Below are 6,000 nucleotides of genomic sequence, written 5' to 3' on the forward strand. Positions count from 1 at the left end.
GCAACTAGATGCAAAATAGAGCTGTGTTACGTTTATTAAAAAAAAAAAAAAAAAAAAAAAGAAAAAGAAAAATTCGTCAGCACAGCAAAGTGCAGATCACGTCACGTGGTCAGTCGTCAAACAGTAGAAGCTGCAGCAACGCAACGTGCCCGTATGGGAAGCCGTGCAAACATAACGCGTGTCCATGCACCCTTTCGCTCCTCCCCGAATACACCGACACATCAGTCAATATATCTCTTTGGTTGCACAGTAGCCGGCTGGAGAGCGATTTACACGTGCCTATGTATACGTGCACATGAGCGTACTACCTCCCCAGTGATCCCAGGCCGCTCTTCCCCCGTGAATTATCATCGCACATGCATCTTTGCGACCAACTTGGATGTACGTGCGTTAGTGTATATAGTGAGTACACAAGAGAGAGGGTGTACATTCAAGTAGTGCGTGACGGTCGAGTCAGGGCATTGCTTACGTCAGTCGAGCGAGGAGCCGTCCGAGTTGTGTTGGTCCATGTGGTCGATGGTGATTGGGGGATTTCTTTACTTAAACTTGGCGTAATGGGTTTTTCAGCTTGATCGTGCGTTGAAATCTCAAAGAAATCGTGTACTTACCTTATTTTCTTCCTTGGGAAAACTATCGGTACGTTACTGAGTTACACATTTTTTAACAATAACCATCTACATCCTAAGCTTAAAAGTTTCTCTGGAATTTTGGTACAGGGTATTTGTGCACAGATCGTCAATGCAATTTATTACCACAAAAACGCAGTTGTACAAACAAAAAAGAAGAACATTCGAAAAACAAGGATACGTTGACCAAAATTCGATGACAATATCCAAGCTTGACGTCACATTATTCAGACAATAGAATAATAGCTTATCACTGTCGTTATCTGGCATATAACTGTACTTTTAAAGAATAAATTAATTTTAAACTCGAGTTTTTCCGAGAAAAAAAAAACCCAACGCTACCAATATTTTTACAACAAATGGTTGTAACATCAAAGTACTTACTCGTTGAAGCCGATACAAGTACTGCAGCAACAATTCGTTACAGTTCGAAGCAAACCTACGCGTTTGAAGAAATTGTCACGCGCAAACGAAAACTCAGAAATGCATTTACAGCGTTCGGCGAACGAACCAATCGTTTTTTCCAATTTAACGCACAATGGATCTCATTAAAACCACACAGCCGTTTCCTTTCAAAATAAATACATGTGTGCGTGTATACATCAGCTGAAAAAAATTTAATCTTCCATTGCAGGAAAAAAAAAAGTACGAGGGAAAGCAAAGGCATTATCGCACGGGACGTACAACAGGCATGTTCCCTGTTTGGTTGACGAGCAACAGATTTGCTCGTGTACGTAGCGAGCAAAGATAGAAAGAGGAAGAAAAAAAAGTGGTCGGGTAAGCCGTGTTGGAGAAAAAAGGTCGGGGGGATGAGCCGCGGTAACGCGAGCACCAGCTGACTCCGATGATAAGGGAGCCTCGACTCTTGATCTTTTTGTCCAGACAAACACTTTTCTTCTTCTTCTCATTTTTCGTTTCCAACCTTCTCTCTCCCTTTTCGCTCGTCTGCTCTCGTTTTGTAATCCACACGAGCAACTGCTGAATCGCTACTACTTTTCAGTAAATTAGGATACGCCCCGGATGTATCCATCGCAATTTCGGCTGAACTCTGCATCACTTACTTCAGTGACGAGGGAATGTATCATCCAGATGAAGAAAACACCATGCTGAAGAGAAATAAAACTCAGTATGTGAAGAAAAAAAAAAAAAAAAAAAACATAGGACTGCGTGCACAAGTCAACAGCACTAAAGATGTTTGAAATTTATCTCCAGTACTTTTGATTATAGTCAAAAATATTTAGAAGGACCGTGAAAAAAGATTGTGCACGGGGCTATGAGTCTCTCACGTTTTCGAGGGTATATTGGAAAACGTAAAGACAGGAGATAAAATACATCGTTACCAAAAAGTAATGATTATAAATTAATTATATGGCACGTTAGAATTCGAAGACCATGAAATATCGAAATTAAGGAAATCTGCCAACTAAAAATCAGGTATTGTCTACACTGACGCTTAAAGTGTTCAATAAAGAATGATGGCAAAGAGAAGGAAAACAGGTGCAGAAGATAAAAGTAGAGTAACAAAAAATTTGGAAGATTTTCGACCAATGGCTTGTATCTTGGGGAAGACCTCTGTGTTAATTGCCTCTCATTGAGAATTTACAATAAAAAAAAAAATATGAATGATTGAGGAAATTAAATACAAAGTGATACATATTAGCGTTACTTATTATCCACTTCAATTTACTTGCGTATCTCAGTATGTTATCTGATCGTTTAAATAATTATTTTTACGTACATAGGTAATTTGATGCTTCAAAATAATATAAGGTGAATAATCCAATGAAACTGATACGAAGTTTTATACTTGGCATACATTTAACTTTTTCAGATCTGATTGTACGTAAGTGTTAGTAAAAACAAATTTTTAAAAATTCTATTGAAATAGAGGAGCACAGGTTAAGCCTAAGAAGGTTTGGCTTTATTTATAATAAAATTAAACGTTTGAATTCTGAAAATTTTAATTTTAATGAAAACCGCATTAATTCGTCCTTATTAAAAATGCCATAGGATAACGAGATCAGTCCCAATCCTTAAACCGTAAGAAATAATTGTCCAAGGACATTTAGAAAAATCCTCCCTACTACCAAATCCACCCATCACACCCAAGTGGCAAAGACATCGCATTTCTCATTTAGCGATAGCATTTTTCTGTACTTATTTCTCTCGATCCTGCGAAAACTCGAGGCAACATCCATCACGTCCCTTGTAAGCTTAGTGAGTAATCATATTGAAAAAAAGCAGCGCTTTCACGGCTGGCGTGCAGTTATTCTTTTTTTTTGCCTCGACTTGTACCTACGTGTACCAGCAGAAAGGAGTCGCGTCGCGGAAAGCCGGCGATAAAACGTTAGTCGAAAATCCCGCGCGCGAGTGTGAGAAGGGAAGGAAAGAAGAAACAGTGGCGGGGAAAAAATAAGGAGCAGTCGAACGGAGGCAATTAAGTTAATGGAAGAAACGGGACGGGAGCCAGGAGGCGATAACAGATATGAAGTAATTAAATCTTCGTGCGAAAATACGATTAGCGCGCTCGCTTGGCCGGGGATCTCCTGAAATTACTTTGGCAAAGATCTGACGCTAGGAACATCTGTTCTGCGTATTTTGTTGCGTCAGGGGATCAAATTGTAAGACCATTTTCAAGGTAGACGTTGTACGGTGCAATTTTCATTAACTTTTTTTTCAAAAGATTAACTGATGTTGCGTTCTCGCCCATCACCTAATGACTGTTTTTATTTTAATTTGGCTACCTCATAAAAATCATCCAATGCGTTAATTTTTATTATTATTATAATTATAACTCAAGTCGACTCATCGTGGTTTTAATGTGAATTTCGTTACAACCTGAAACAAAAAATTAAAAAATAATATTTAAATCGTACTGTCAAATAATGATTTGCAGTATCTATTTATTTTTATTTTTATTAGAAAATAGTAACCAACAGTACTTCTTTGAACCAAAAGCTTTTTTTTTTAATTCTTTCAAAATATTTGTTTGGCCAAGATGAATGTATTTGAATTTTTTCCATAACTATGATATAGCTTCATCAAATGCTTCTTTGTAAAAATATTTCATTTAATTAATAGGTGATTTAAAAAAAAAACAGAGTTGATCCAATACTAATTTCTCCAAAGAAAATCCAAATCAGTTTATATGACGAATCGTCCATTAAACAATGTTTAGTTTGATTGAATGTTTGGTCGCGACAGTTATTGTATCATTCGTCATAAGATCCGCCTATCTGTGCAATGAATAAAAAATTTTATCATCATCGATCACAGATAAAATCAATAGACATAAAAATACCCAGTGCAACGATGTAGCTCCACCACACATACATCAAAAATTCAATACGTGTATTTATTCATTTCTTTTTTGTAGATTTAAAAAAAATATTTTTATATACCACAAGATTGATGATTCACCAACACAGTTGTACAACAGTTGTGCAGTGGCATACAAGATAACGTCGCTAAATCCAATTTCGAGCATACACACCACACATCCGTGTGCCTCCCGATAACCCGGAAAAGTAAGGCTAGCATTTTTGCACGCGTACCGATAACAGTCGAAATTTTAATCCGAGTGATTTTAAAACGACGGGATTTACACGTACCTCGATGCACTTGCGGACTTTGCGAGCGACAGTATATTTCAGGCTCTTTCTATTCCCTTGCACTCTATTGTTTGCACCATTCAATAAAAGTGGCATGATCAAACGCTCCTACGATGATTTTTCAACATTTCCTCATAATCGTGAGCCGTGCACTTTTCATTGAGTAAGTATTCTTTGTGCGTCTTCTGTATGATGACTATGCAAAAGCGTAAATACTTATTTTCCATGTATTGCCTTCTCGTATGGGCAAAGACGTGTACATTGGTGCGCACATAGAGAGAGAGAGAGAGAGAGAGAGAGAGAGAGACGTAAACAAATTGCTCACGCGGGCACTTTGCGCGCTTTCTGAATCATTCATGAGCAATTCAGAGCGGGGCTGCAGCAGCGAGTGTCGGAAATTACTCGAGAGAAATGGAAAAAACATTTTATCTCTGGTTCGGGATGAATTCATTTCGCCGAGCACAAAGGGACCGGGGGTAGTAAAAGTGGCCTTAAAAATCTCATCAACTCCGCGAAAGGTTGTAAAGCGCGTACATAGACGCGTCCCTCCGTCCTCTCGTGCATATTTTTAAAAAGTCGCCCGCGATGACTTTTACTCTCGCCATCGCGATCTGGTGGATTCCTTTTGGGACCCACGCCATCCCTTCCCACAGCGACCCGGTCTGGAGGCTAGACTGTCGTTGGTATCAACATCTATGAAAGAAAGTCAAAGCTCAAATGCCATGTCTTGGTGTAAACGAGTGTACTCACAAGAAAAATAGCGTCGTTTGTTCAGGCAAAATGGCAAAGTGCATCATGTGTTGGAGGAAACAGATTATTTCACAATGGAGATTTTTTTTTTTTATATTTTTTTTTTTTTTTTTTTTTTTTTTTTTTTTTTTTTCTTTCAAGTACTTACAGGGTTGGGATGCCGTCTTTGCCGATTTCTTGTAGATTTTTGGAACTCTGGCAGGACTTTCAATTGCCATCAATATTATTTTCATTCCCTTTCTTTTTTTTTCAACCTTTTTTTACCATCTAAAATACACAAAAAAACTTTATTTTAATTTTAGAAAATATCACACAGTTATGATAAAGTTATAAAATTTACCAGCTCTTTGAGTTTTTTGTGTTCGTTGGGGATGGGTAAGGTTTTCAGATTACACAAATGTTGTTTTTTTCTCTTATTTCTTTGAAAAATTTTCTGTAAATAAAGCAGTTCCCCGGGCGTCAAATTTCTGATTGAATTTCTATTTCTTTTTCTTCTTTACGTTTCACTCAGCCCGCTCATCTTCGCTTTCGGTCCAAGTCGCCGGAGTAAATACATTTGTCGCGGTATACGTAAATGCAACAAGCCACACTTAATTACACTGTTTACATTTATTGTATCTATGCTCCTCGCTACAGCTCTTTTTTCGTTTCTTGCTACTCCACACGCTGTGGTCAAGATTTGCAAAACTGTATTCGATCACTGACATTTACATCTGTGGTAAGGAGAAACAGAACATTAGTTTGAGACGTTTTAAAAAAAAAAAAAAAAAAAAAAAATTGCAAGCTCTATGAGATTCAATTATTTTGAAAAAAAATTTTGCAGCTTGAAAATCGCATGGCTCTTGAACCACTATTCCACCAAAGGCTGCAATCGCGCTAATAAAGTACGATTTTTGATTGCAGAATGAAAAAAAAAAAAAAAAAAAAAAAAAAAAAAACGGTAAGGAGGAGTGGAGTGCAAGCTCCGTGAAAAACGAAAAGAGAGCGCGTGGCAGTAAGAAAATTTAATTTCG

The sequence above is a fragment of the Copidosoma floridanum genome, unplaced genomic scaffold, assembly GCF_036245765.1.
Source record: "Copidosoma floridanum isolate Cflo_tuat_1 unplaced genomic scaffold, Cflo_Japanese_pri ptg000021l, whole genome shotgun sequence".
In the NCBI taxonomy this organism is placed as follows: domain Eukaryota; kingdom Metazoa; phylum Arthropoda; class Insecta; order Hymenoptera; family Encyrtidae; genus Copidosoma; species Copidosoma floridanum.